The sequence below is a fragment of the Otolemur garnettii genome, unplaced genomic scaffold (assembly GCF_000181295.1).
Source record: "Otolemur garnettii isolate 467f Iridium unplaced genomic scaffold, OtoGar3 scaffold00016, whole genome shotgun sequence".
Taxonomy (NCBI): Eukaryota; Metazoa; Chordata; class Mammalia; order Primates; family Galagidae; genus Otolemur; species Otolemur garnettii.
The window spans coordinates 18,832,490-18,844,993 of NW_003852411.1; the positions used below are offsets into that span (position 1 = coordinate 18,832,490).

General features: G+C 37.8%; 1 protein-coding gene and 1 pseudogene across 5 annotated transcripts in view; one reads left to right on the forward strand and one right to left on the reverse strand.

Annotated features, from left to right (window-relative positions):
* The window catches only part of RABGAP1L (RAB GTPase activating protein 1 like), a 665,252-nt gene that overhangs the window by 479,886 nt on the left and 172,862 nt on the right, over positions 1-12,504 (reverse strand). The window lies entirely within an intron of this gene.
* LOC105886601 lies at positions 7,634-9,134 on the forward strand (annotated as a pseudogene).

A 12,504-nucleotide genomic window follows, 5' to 3' on the forward strand; every position in this document is an offset into this window, starting at 1 on the left:
CAGCTATTCAGATAATTTACGTAAGTAATTTATTTATTTATTTCATGAATTTAGCAGACAGTACTCATATTATTTATATTTTATAATCGTGGGAAAAACTCTAGCGCCAGCCTTGAAAGCGACACTTACGAGGTATCATTATTAAAAATATATATTGATAAGGAAAAGGTTAATTAAATCTTGGGCATCAGCAAAAATCACAATTGAGAACAAATGGTTAGAAATATTTCATCATTTTGAAACAAACCATGTTCCATACAATAATGCACTAAAAATTGTGGAATACGCACTGTCCTTGCCAGGAAAATGCTGCAACTGAACACATTTTTCCTACGGTAAATAAAGTGTGGACATCAGAAAAATCACAATTAAGTGTTGAGACTTTGAAAGCCATTTTATGTGTGAAATATAATTTAACAAATTCTTGTGAAAAATTTCATGACCTTTTAAACAATGACAGCAATCTACTAAAAAAAATTCACTCAAATGAGAAATATGCCAAAGAATAAAATAATACTATACATAATTTTTTAATGTATTATATTTATACTTATGTTTGTACTTATACTTTGCACTTATGTTGAAATTAAAAAATATATATTACAATACTATTTTTGCATTCTATGAACATTTTTGTTGCTCCATATAGATCAAATTTTTTTTTATTAGGAACCCCTCCACCCTCCCCCCCACCCCGGTCAATGATGTCCCGCTTTACCAATGTTAAAATCTGGTCACCTTAATATAAGGACTTTAAAATTCAAAACTGAGCTGTAAAATTGCAAAAACCTAGGTGGCACCCATAGCTTAGTGGGTGGGGTGCTGGCCACATACCCCGAGGCTGGCGGTTCCAACCTGGCCATGGCCAGCTTAAAAAACAAAAACAGTTGGGCACTGTGGCAGGCACCTATAGTCCCAGTTACTTCGGAGGCTGAGGCAAGAGAATCGCTTAAGCCCAAGAGTTTGAGGTTGCTGTGAGCTGTGACACCACGGTACTCTACCCAGGGTGATAGCTTGAGTCTCTGTCAAAAAAAATTAAAAAATAAAAATAAAACAAAATAGTGAAAGCAACAAAAAATAATGGATTTTGGAGTAAGATTTTAGAATAAAATTGCTATTTTGTTGGGCCTGCCAAGCATGCTCTACATAGCTCTCGGGTAACACATCTTTTGTAATGGCCTGAGTATTGTTTGTCTTCCTTTCTAGACCAAGTTACTGATTAAGAGATTGTGTTCTAGTCATCACTGCATTCCCCACTCAACCAAAGTACTGGCAACTGACAAGCATTCAATAAATGTCTGATGAATAAAATTTAAAAATTCAACAAATTCAGAAGGTATATATCAGCCAAACTGCAACAAAAAAATAGCCAGGCATTGTGGCAGACGCCTGTAGTCCCAGCTACATGGGAGGCTGAGGCAAGAGAATTGCCTAGGCCCAGGAGTTGGAGGTTGCTGTGAGCTATGATGCCACAGCACTCTATCAAGGGCAATAAAGTGAGACTCTGTCTCTTAAGAAAAAAAGATTCTCAGAATAACATAATAAATTACATCCTTAAAGACATTTTCACACCTATAAAGATGTATCTTAATACCACCCCTTAATTAAAGCAGGAAATGCAACACTAGTATGCCACAAAGGCCCTCTGGTATTGAGCCTTAGCATTCTCTCTAATTTCAACTGTGGTTTTCCACCCTTAGAATTGAACTATACTTATTTTGCTATGCACACAATGCTATTTCTCATCATGCAAAGTTTCCCTCAGCCTGGAAGGCTTCCTTTACTATGCCATCCAAGTATTTCTGTCTAAACAACATACATAAATTAAGGCTGAGGACAGAGGTCTAACTTCCAAAAACCTTTCCCTGAATTCCCACACCTGATTAAGTTCCTTTTAGTGAGCTCACACAGTACCTTATTCATATCTTATTACTGCCCTTATATTTTGCAAAAATCACTCATGGTTCTGTTTCCATAAGGTCATGTCTTATTTATCTTTGTATCCATAGCACTTAGGGGAGTAGTAATTATCCACTATGAGTTTATTAAACATACCCTATATGTATGTATAATGATTATTTGTTAATTAAAAAGTATAAATAAATAAAAATAAAGGTTTATTAAACTTCCACAAGTTTGATGAAATCTACTGAATAAGATGTTTGAGTTATATATGGTTTCCTAATGATCCTAACTATCCCATGAATCACACTTGAAAAACCCAAAAGGATAAATCATTAATATTTTCTTCAGAAGATCCATCCTAATTATCAATTGTCTCCATTTTTCATAGGGTCTATAGTGAAGGCTTCACAACTGAGATCATTAGTAAGGCCAAAATGTATTTGTGGTCTATACTGTGAATAAAAGACCCATTCGTTGTCTATACTTGGTAGGTGCATGAGTGGCCAATGAAACTCAGTGAGAAGTCAAAGAACCTTTCACACCTGGGTTGAGGGCCACAAACCTCAGTATAAGTGACCTATAATCAATGGCTGTCAACCTTTTCTACCTTTATATCATTCAAATATGTAGCACATTCTCATGAATAATACTTTGGTGTATACACAGTGAATTCTCAAGTGGAGGCACAAACCTCTCATATATTAAGAATTAGTGTTCTTCCTCAAAAATCTTAAATTAGATCTCCCATTTGACCCCTGAAATCCCACGACTAAGCATCTACTCAGAAGAAAAAAAAATCATTTTATCATAAGGACATTTGCACTAGATTGTTTATCACAGCTCAATTTACAATCACCAAGACATGGAAACAACCTAAATTCATCAACTCAGGAATGGATTAACAAACTAATTGTGGTACATGCACACCATGGAATACTAATCAGCCATAAAAAAAGATCATAACTTCACATCTTTTGTAATATTCCTGGATGGAAACACATTCTTCTTAGTGAAGTATCACAAGAGTGGAAAAGCAATTATCCAATGTACTCAATAATAATATGAAGCCAGTAGACAATCTGATGCATGTCCACATAGAAGAAAAATTCATTTCAATCCAAGTTGAGGAAAGAGATAATGAGGGAGGAGAAAGAGGAAGACATTGGAGTGCTCTCACTGAATGGGCACAGGGTGTGGGGGGGAGGGAGGCACACATAACCACAAGAGGGACTCTACCTAACAAAATCAAGTATTTTCACCTAGTTGTTTGTATCCTCACATTAACTTGAAATAAATTTACTTTTCAAAAAAAAAAAAGAACTAGTACTCTGGCCTAATTTAATTCAAGTCAATCCAAGATGGGGGAGGGGAGAAAAGAGAGGAGGGAGAGGGATGGATGTGTAAAGTTATATGGCACACCTTCTGGGTGCAGTACACAACTACAACAAGGATTCTACATAACAAATGCAAACATTGTAACTCAATTGTGCCCTCACATTAATATGAAATTAAAAAAAGTTCTTTAGCTATTTCTTCAATTGGAAAACATCACATAGGGTCTGACACATTAATCTTTTACAAGTTATAACACACTTTCTTTCCCTTAAAAAAATTTGATAAAGCCCAGCACAGAAAATGTGACTTAGGTGAAGGTTAAACATTCCATTAAATCCAAACCGCAATCCATTATTTCTGTATCCTATACCCTAAAATCTGCTTTCTTTTCATAATGAAAGAAATGGGAATCTAGCTACATCATTCTATAATTAAGGCTTATTATAATACTTAAGCAAAACATCCTCCTCTTTTCCAGAAAAGTAGTGAAAGTGGAACTTAAGTTAAATTTCAAAGTTTTAATCCCTTAACTGGATAACATGACCATTATAAATGTTCAACAGAATTCTTACTCTGAAAATGATCATAGTCTTCAAGAGATATCCAAATTCTAGCCACTGGAATTCACATCTTTCTCTAAGTACCTGTACCTCTAATATCTTGCATTTATTTTATGCACATCTCTATCCATCTCTAGATTGAAAAGCTCCTTAAAGATACAACCTATATCTTAAGTATTTAACAAAGTGTCTCACAAATGACAGGCACTAAATCTAATTAAATGTGAGAGGAATAGAAGAAAGGAATCTGGAAACGAAGGGTAAGGACAACACAAACCTTGGGACTGGTGGGAGCAAGTAAGAGAAGAGTAGCACTGGAGAGTCATAAAGGTTATGGGGAGAAAAGCAATTATAAAGGCTATTAAGCAGATTATGGTCAGGCAACTACAAAGAGACATGAAAAATCTAACAACTTTCTCTGATGTGGTTTTCTCTTGTTTGTCATTTTTGTACAAAAGGAAAAAAAAAACAAATTAAAGCTCTAATCATCTAGATTCAGGGTTTAGTTTTATTATTAAAATATCACTCAAAAAATTTTAATGTATGCATATCACTCAAAAATTTTTAATGTATGAAAATGGGTACCACTTGAAATTTTTATTGAATAGTTTGTCTATTCACAGTTTAAATTCTATTTACAGTTTAATGAAACACCAATAGTACTCTACCGTGTAGCCCTCAAGCTGACATACATTTTACAAATATTTACTCCAGCCCCAATAATAAAGCCAGTATAATAGTTTTAGCACTATTTTCGGAAAGCTCAGCTTCTTTCCTGCAGTTATAAGAGATATGAGTCACTCAACTCCCAATGCTATAGTCAAATCATTAGAACACCACATCCCCATGGTATGACAAGAGCCATAATTTCTCCAACTGAAAAAATGAAGCTCTTTCCTTCTAAATACTAACTGCTGCTAAAGATAATGGCATATGAATTATTTTCATAAACTTTCTGTAAATAGTGTTTAGTCTTGCTCCAGCAAAAAAAGGTCACAGAGTGTAATTAAAAAGTACTCAGAAGCCTAGGTTCTAGTCCTGACATTGTCACTTAATCTCAGGGTCTCAGTTTCCAGAACTATAAATGAGATGGTTCAATATAATTAAATTCAAGCCACATGCACATAAATCGAGTATATTCTATATGCAAATAGGTAATGCCTAAATTGTTGTCAGACTCTAAATTTTAAATATTGTAATGATTTGAGGTTACTAACATTTTCCTAATTGTAATAGATTACATAAAGACAATGCAGATCCAACGCAGATTCTCAGCTATCTATCTCCCCAGGGCCTGCTCAGAAATGCACTTGGGAGTCACAGTTACTGTCAATAATTTCTGGCTCCAAACCAAACCCTAGTATGAGGATGATAAACAATGGGAGTCTGCCTTACTCAAATCCTTCCCAAAATGAGGGCAGTGCCTAAGGAAGAAAGAGGAGATTCAAGCAAGGTCTGATCCTGAAAAACAAAGTCAAAGTCTTAGCAAGAAAAATATTCACAAACTATGTGACCTTGGGCAAACTGCTAATCTCTCAAATCTTCAATTGTTTGTCCTAAAAATTGATAGAATGCTACCTTACAGGGCTAATAGAAGTGGACAATTCACAGTTACCCATTTCATATGTATATTCCATTATTATTAGTAACTATAAATGGAATTAATTGCTTTATGAATCAGTCACTCAATCTGCTTCCACAGTGACCAGTCAACCCATGAGATATTAAGGAAATTTTACTTGAGGAGAGGGCAAGCAGTAGATGGCTCTAAGACCTCTTCTAATTCAAAAGTTCACTGAAAATATGCAGCTGTATCGCTATCACCATGAGGTGTGAATCATAACACCAAGGTCATTTTTTAGTCTGCATCCTAATAATTAAGTTGGCAGCAAAAGCAGGCAAAATGGCCATGGAAGTGTTCCTAGACACAAACCTCTGAAGAAGAGGGCTCTGCATACTACAGACCTTTACTGTACTTCTCGGAATCACAGGCCAGAGAGGGCTCACTTTAACCTACAGAGAATAGATATAAAATGCTGACAGTAATCCCAGGCATGTGTAAATGCTCACTGCCAGTTAACTCCTGTTGTTGCTATTATCATCACAGATAGCATTCACTAGTAATAACCACAAAAATAATATTTAAGTACTATATGCTCTTACATACCCATGTACCTTAACACTGCTGAAAACTGCAGGGTTCCCAGCTTTCACTAGAGATCATTCTTATAACATTTAAATTCCTTAGGTCAACTGAAGCATCACTAAAATGTCTTAATCTAACACAAATATGTTTTTATTTGATTTATTGACACCACACCAAGTAAAGCTGGTGCCAGTCACAAAGAAAGCAGGCCTATGTGACCAGCAACCGCTGTGCTGGCAGAGCAGGCACTCAATAAACATCTGGGGAAAAGGAAGAAACTTCTAGAAGTAGGCAAAATTCCTTCCTCCCCGAAACAGGATGGATTATTTCTGGGTTTCCTAGTAATTTTGATCTGTAAACCCCTAGTGTGCTGAGATCCCCAAACAATACAGATTTCTTCACAAATTAAAAATCCAAAAGAATAGGGTGTCAGGGGATAGAAGGAATAATTTTTCATGGCTCTACCCATACCCTAAAACAAAAATAATGCTTATTTTCCTTTCCTAACTTTCCTTTAGACTGGCATTCTGCCAGATTAGTAAACCAAATTAGTGTTTTTTTAAATACCTATAGAGGTATTGCCAGATTAAATCTCTATCAGAAAGAACAGTTCATATGTGGCTTAATAGTCATACAAGCTGCACAAATCAAGTGTACACCCAAGAAACATATAAAACTTGCTCAAACTCACTTATAATCAGGGAAATGTAAACAAAGGAGATATTGAGATACTTGTTGTGAAACAGAGTGGAAGAGACTGAAAATATCTACTGTTGGTGAAGATATGAGGAAAAGAGTAATCAGATATACTATTGGAAGATGCATAAATATGGAATCTTTTTGGAGAGAAATTTGGTAGAACCTATCAAAAACAAGATTGTGCGCATCACAGCAATTTAATTTCCAGTTATCTCTGTTTGTGTTTCAGAGTAACCACAACATAGAAGCACAACATATATACAAGAAAAACTACTGTCCTTTACAATAATATTAGTATATTTGGAATAGCAAAGAAGAAAAATGTAAACTGCTTATAGAATGCTCAAGAGAAAAATGGAGAAATAAATTATACTATATCCATGCCATAGGATACTATGCGTTTAAAAAGAGTAAAAATAGTTTAATGTAGTATTTGTAATATATTATTCAATGGGAAAAGGCAGTTATCAAACAGAATATACAGAATGTTCCCTTTGGAAAATGATGTATAAACTATCACTAAAAATTTTTCTTCCAGAAATTAGAATTGGTAGCAGGGAAAAGAGATGGCACATTTTACATTTATTGATTTAAAATTTTTTTAATAAAAAAGAAAATGAAAATTCCATATATTTTTGTTTGTTTGCTTATCTTCTGAAATCATAAATCGGTGACTAAATCAATTTATAAAGATAGTTCTATAGGGTGGTACCTGTGGCTCAGTGGGTAGGGCACCAGCTCCATATACCGAGGGTAGCAGGTTCTAACCCGGCTCTGGCCAAACTGCAACAAAAAATAGTGCAGCATTGTGGTGTGTGCCTGTAGTCCCAGCTACTTGGGAGGCTGAGGCAGGAGAATCGCCTAAGCCCAGGAGTTGGAGGTTGCTGTAAGCTATAACACCATGGCATTCTACCAAGGGCAATAAAGTGAGACTCTATCTCTAAAAAGAAAAAAAAAAAAACTACAGTAATTTTGTTAACTTTTTGGCCCACCTGCCTCTACTCCAGTCTTCACCATGTCCATCAGGGTTACCAGAAGTCCTACAAGGTGTCTATCTCTGCCCCACGGGCCTTCAGCAGCCGCTCTTACAGCAGTAGGCCCAGTGCCCACATCAGCTCCTCAAGCTTCTCATGGGTGGGCAGCAGCAGCTTCCTGAGTGGCTTGGGCACTGGTCTGGGTCTGGGTGGAGGCTACAATGGGGCTGGAGATATGGGGGGCATCACAGCTGTCACAGTGAACCAGAACCTGCTGAGCTCGCTCAACCTGGAGGTGGACCCCAACATTCAGGCCGTGTGCACCCAGGAGAAAGAGGAGATCGAGACCCTCAACAACAAGTTTGCCTCCTTCAGCGACAAGATGCACCTCCTGGAGCAGCAGAACAGGTTGCTGGAGACCAAGTGGAACCTCCTGCAGCAGAAGAAGATGGATCGCAGCAATATGGATAGCATGTTTGAAAGCTACATCAATAACCTTCTGCGACAGCTGGACACACTGGGCCAGGAGAAGCGGAAGCTGGAGGCAGAGCTTGGCAACATGCAGGGGCTGGTGGAGGACTTCAAGAATAAGTATGAGGAGAAGATCAATAAGCTAATGAGATGGAGAATGAATCTGTCCTCATCAAGAAGGATGTGGATGAAGTGTACATGAACAAGGTGGTGCTGGAGTCCCGCCTGGAAGGACCCACTGACGAAATCAACTTCCTCAGACAGCTATATGAAGAGGAGATCTGTGGGCTGCAGTCCCCAGATCTCAAACACATCTGTGGTCCTGTCCGTGGACAACAGCCACTCCCTGGACATGGACAGGATCATTGCTGAGGTCTGCACCCAGTACAAGGAGATCGCCAACCGCAGCTGGGCTGAGGCTGAGAGTGTGTACCAGACCAAGTATGAAGAGCTGCAGGTGCAGGCTGGGAAGCAAGGGGACAACCTGCAGCGCTCAAAGACAGAGATTTCCGACATGAACCAGAACATCAGCCAGCTCCAGAATGAGATTGAAGCTCTCAAAGGCCAGAGAGCTGCCCTGGAGGCCTCCATTGAGGATGCTGAGCAGGGTGGGGAGCTCGCTCTTAAGGATACCAACGCCAAGCTGGCCCAGCTGGAGGCTGCCCTGCGTCAGGCCAAGCAGGGCAAGGCTCAGCAGCTATGTGAATACCAGGATCTGATGAATGTCAAGCTGGCCCTGGACATAGAGATCGCCACCTACCACAAGCTGCTGGAGGGCGAGGAGAGCCAGCTGGAGTCAGGGATGCAGAACATGAGTATCCACCCGAAGACCACCAGTGGCTACTCAGGTGGCCTGAGCTTGGCCTTCGAGGGCCTCATAAGCCCTGGCCTCAGCTATGGTCTGAGCTCCTTCCAGACTGGCTTTGGCTCGGTGGGGACTCCAGGTCCTTCAGCCGCACCAGCTCCAGGGCTGTGGTTGTGAAGAAGATTGAGACCCGAGACGGGAAGCTGGTGCCTGAGTCCTCTGATGTTCTGCCCAAGTGAGTTGCCACTGAGGCCCCTCCAGTCTATCCTCTCACATGGCTGCCATAGAGCCTGTGGGGGAGGCAGCTGTGCCAGGGAGCACACGGGACAGGAGACCGACCTGAGGCTCAGCCCCATCCCTCAGCCCATCTTTCTGAGGAGTTTACCACCTGGGTTACCCCCACAAACACCCCCAATTAAAAACCAATTTGATTGCTTTTTCCAAAATAAAGCCTCATTGCCAACTCAAAAAAAAATATATTTTGGGTAAAAATGCCTTCAAAATTTATCTTTAAAGACCAATCTTTTCTGAACTAGCTTATAAATAATACAAAAAAATTTTTTAGAATCTTAAAATATGCTTTTTCTATTAGATTATCTACTTGAACGTCTGAAGTACATATTCGAGAGTTGCCAAAACAATCAACTGTATAGTTGAGTTCCTGACAAATTGTTTTGGCTCCCTTAACATAAACAAATGAGAAAACTGGGTGCCAGCCACTATACCTATGTAGTGAAACATAATTTTTTCTCTTGCTATATCTGTATCAAATACATTTTCCATTAAGAACAAAGTCAATCTATGAAGTTTAAGTTGTTACACTTCAAGTTGTTTCAAAATGCAAAAAAAAAAAAATTCTTTAATTTTATTTTTTAGATACTTTCGTCTAGAAATACACTAAAACTTTACTTTCACACTATTCATACTAAAAAGTTCCTAAGAACAGTTTGTTTTAGAGCACTGTTACAAAGAAAAATTATTATATAACAAAATGTAATGTAACAAAAGTAACATTAACTACAAAGTAGCCCCAAGTTATATATACAAAACAAAGTATAGTAACAATAGCACACTCCATAGACTTTGAGGAATTACCTAAAATACACTTAAAGCTATGCACAAATATGCTATGAATATTGGGATGAGTCAAGTGTTCTGTGAAGAGCCAAATGTTAATAGTAAATATTTCTGACTCTGTAGCATGCTTTTCTTCTTTCTTTCCCTCTTTCCCTCCCTCCCTCCCTCCCTCCCTCCCTTCCTTCCTTCCTCCTCACTCCTCTCTCTCCTCTGCAGCATGCTTTTCTCCTCTCTTTCCTTTCTCCCTCCCTTCCTCACCCTTCTTTCTTTCTTTTTCTTTACTTCTTTCCCTTAGAAGAAGGGTATGGTGGTTGTTATGTAAAAACCATTTTTTAGCTCAGGAATCATAGCCAACCAGGTCCCTTTCTGGGCAACTATTCATTTTTATATGCTTCAAAAATATTAAAGATGAAAGAATTTTAAGTGCCCAATACTACATTTTCCAAAGGAACAATTTCATTAAAAATGAAGATACACATATAGAAATATCACACTATAATTTAAATGTAGAAATCATTCCCATACCCACTAAGTACATTCAAAGCAGATTTCAACCCCCCCAAATTCAATAATCTTATCTCTTACAACAAATAAAACACTAGACTCCAGTGAATTTTCCAACAGTTAAAAACAGGATATTAAACTCTCAAAGGACAAAAACATTGCTATAGGAACTGACTGAAATACAGTCTTTGTCAAACCGAAAGGTCAATTACTCATTAAAACTGCATGAGGATTTTTACTGGTAAAAGATACACAACTTGGAAATATGAAAATTTAATGTACTTTCTTTAAATGCTGTAGATTTTCATTCATTAGAAGCTGCTGTATTTTAAAAATATATAAAGATTACTATATGATTGAGTATAAAATTACACCTTAAAAGATTATACTTACTAAATTTAACACTGATAATTTGTATTTTAGATTTTTAAATAAAACTCTAGACACAGGGGAGGAAATTAACATAAAACCCTTTAGTTCAGTTGATATGGGATCCTATCATACTCAGGTACCCAATGATGAGATCAGTTGTTTTTTGAAACACCACTGGTTCTCTGTATCAGAAAAGATTAAGAGCCCAAATGACACTTTTTTTTTTCTTTTGAGACAGAGCCTCAAGCTGCCGCCCTGGGTAGAGTGCTGTGACATCACAGCTCACAGCAACTTCCAACTTCTGGGCTCAAGCAATTCTCCTGCCTCCACCTCCCAAGTAGCTGGGACTACAGGCGCCTGCCACAACACCCAGCTATTTTTTGATTGCAGCCATTGTTGTGGTTTGGTGGGCCAGAGCTGGATTTGAAATCCCGCCAGCTCAGGTGTATGTGGCTGGCGCCTTAGCCACTTGAGCCACAGGCAACAAGCCCCAAATGACACTCTTAACTAGTCTCACAGCACTTAGGACCTAAGACACACATTCAGTACTTGATTATACCTGAGTCAATTGCCATTAACACTGTAATGATTCATAGTACTCTTTAACTTCTATACTAATGTAAATTATTTATTTCCACCTAAAATGTAAGTAACCTTAAAAGAACTTTTTGTCATCTCTTAGAATCAAGCCCAGTGCCAAAAATATAATAGGTACACAAATATTTGTTAAATGAATTAAATTAATACACAAATATGCCCTCTTCCAGGGGTAGTTAACCCAGCACTGAGGCCCTGAATATGGCAATTAAAGAGAAGTATGATTCAGTTACCTTTTCCTGCCAATTATTTCCCTAAAATAAGTCATTTTCTCTTTTCAGGGCCAACATCCTATTTCAGATTTTTATTTCCTCAAATTAGACTTATATTATCATAGGTTGGTCATTGTTCTTTTTTTTTTTTAATTGAATTAACTGTGTACATTAATGCACTTCTGGGGTCCACAAACAATCTGAAACACTTTCATCAAACTAGTTAACATAGCCTTCATGTAATTTTCTTAGTTATTGTGTTAAAACATTCATATTCTGCTCATCGAAAGATACACTTGTAACCTTGTAAGATGAACCACAGAAGTGAACCCTCAAATACCCCTCCCTCCACCCATTCCCCCCGCCCTCCCTCTTCCCCATATCCTTAGGTTGTTATTAGGTTATAGCTTTCATATAAAAGGTATAAATTACTTTCATAATAGGGGTGTGTACATTGGATACTTTTTCCTCCATTCTTATGATACTTTGCTCAGAAGAACATTCTACATGGATGGAGCTCATCCATGTAAACATGAAGGATGTAAAGTCTCCATCTTTCTTTACGGCTGCATAGTATTCCATGGTGTACATATACCACAGTTTGTTGATCCATTTGTGGATCAATGGACACCTGGGCTTCTTCCATGACCTGGCAATTATGAATTGGGCTGCAACAAACATTCTGATACAAATATCTTTGTTGTAATGTGATTTTTGGTCTTCTGGATATATACCTTATAAAGAAAATGCAGGGTCAAATGGCAGGTCTATTTTTAGTTCTCTAAGTGTTCTCCAGATGTCTTTCCAAAACGTATTAGTTTACATTCCCACCAGCAGTGTAGGAGTG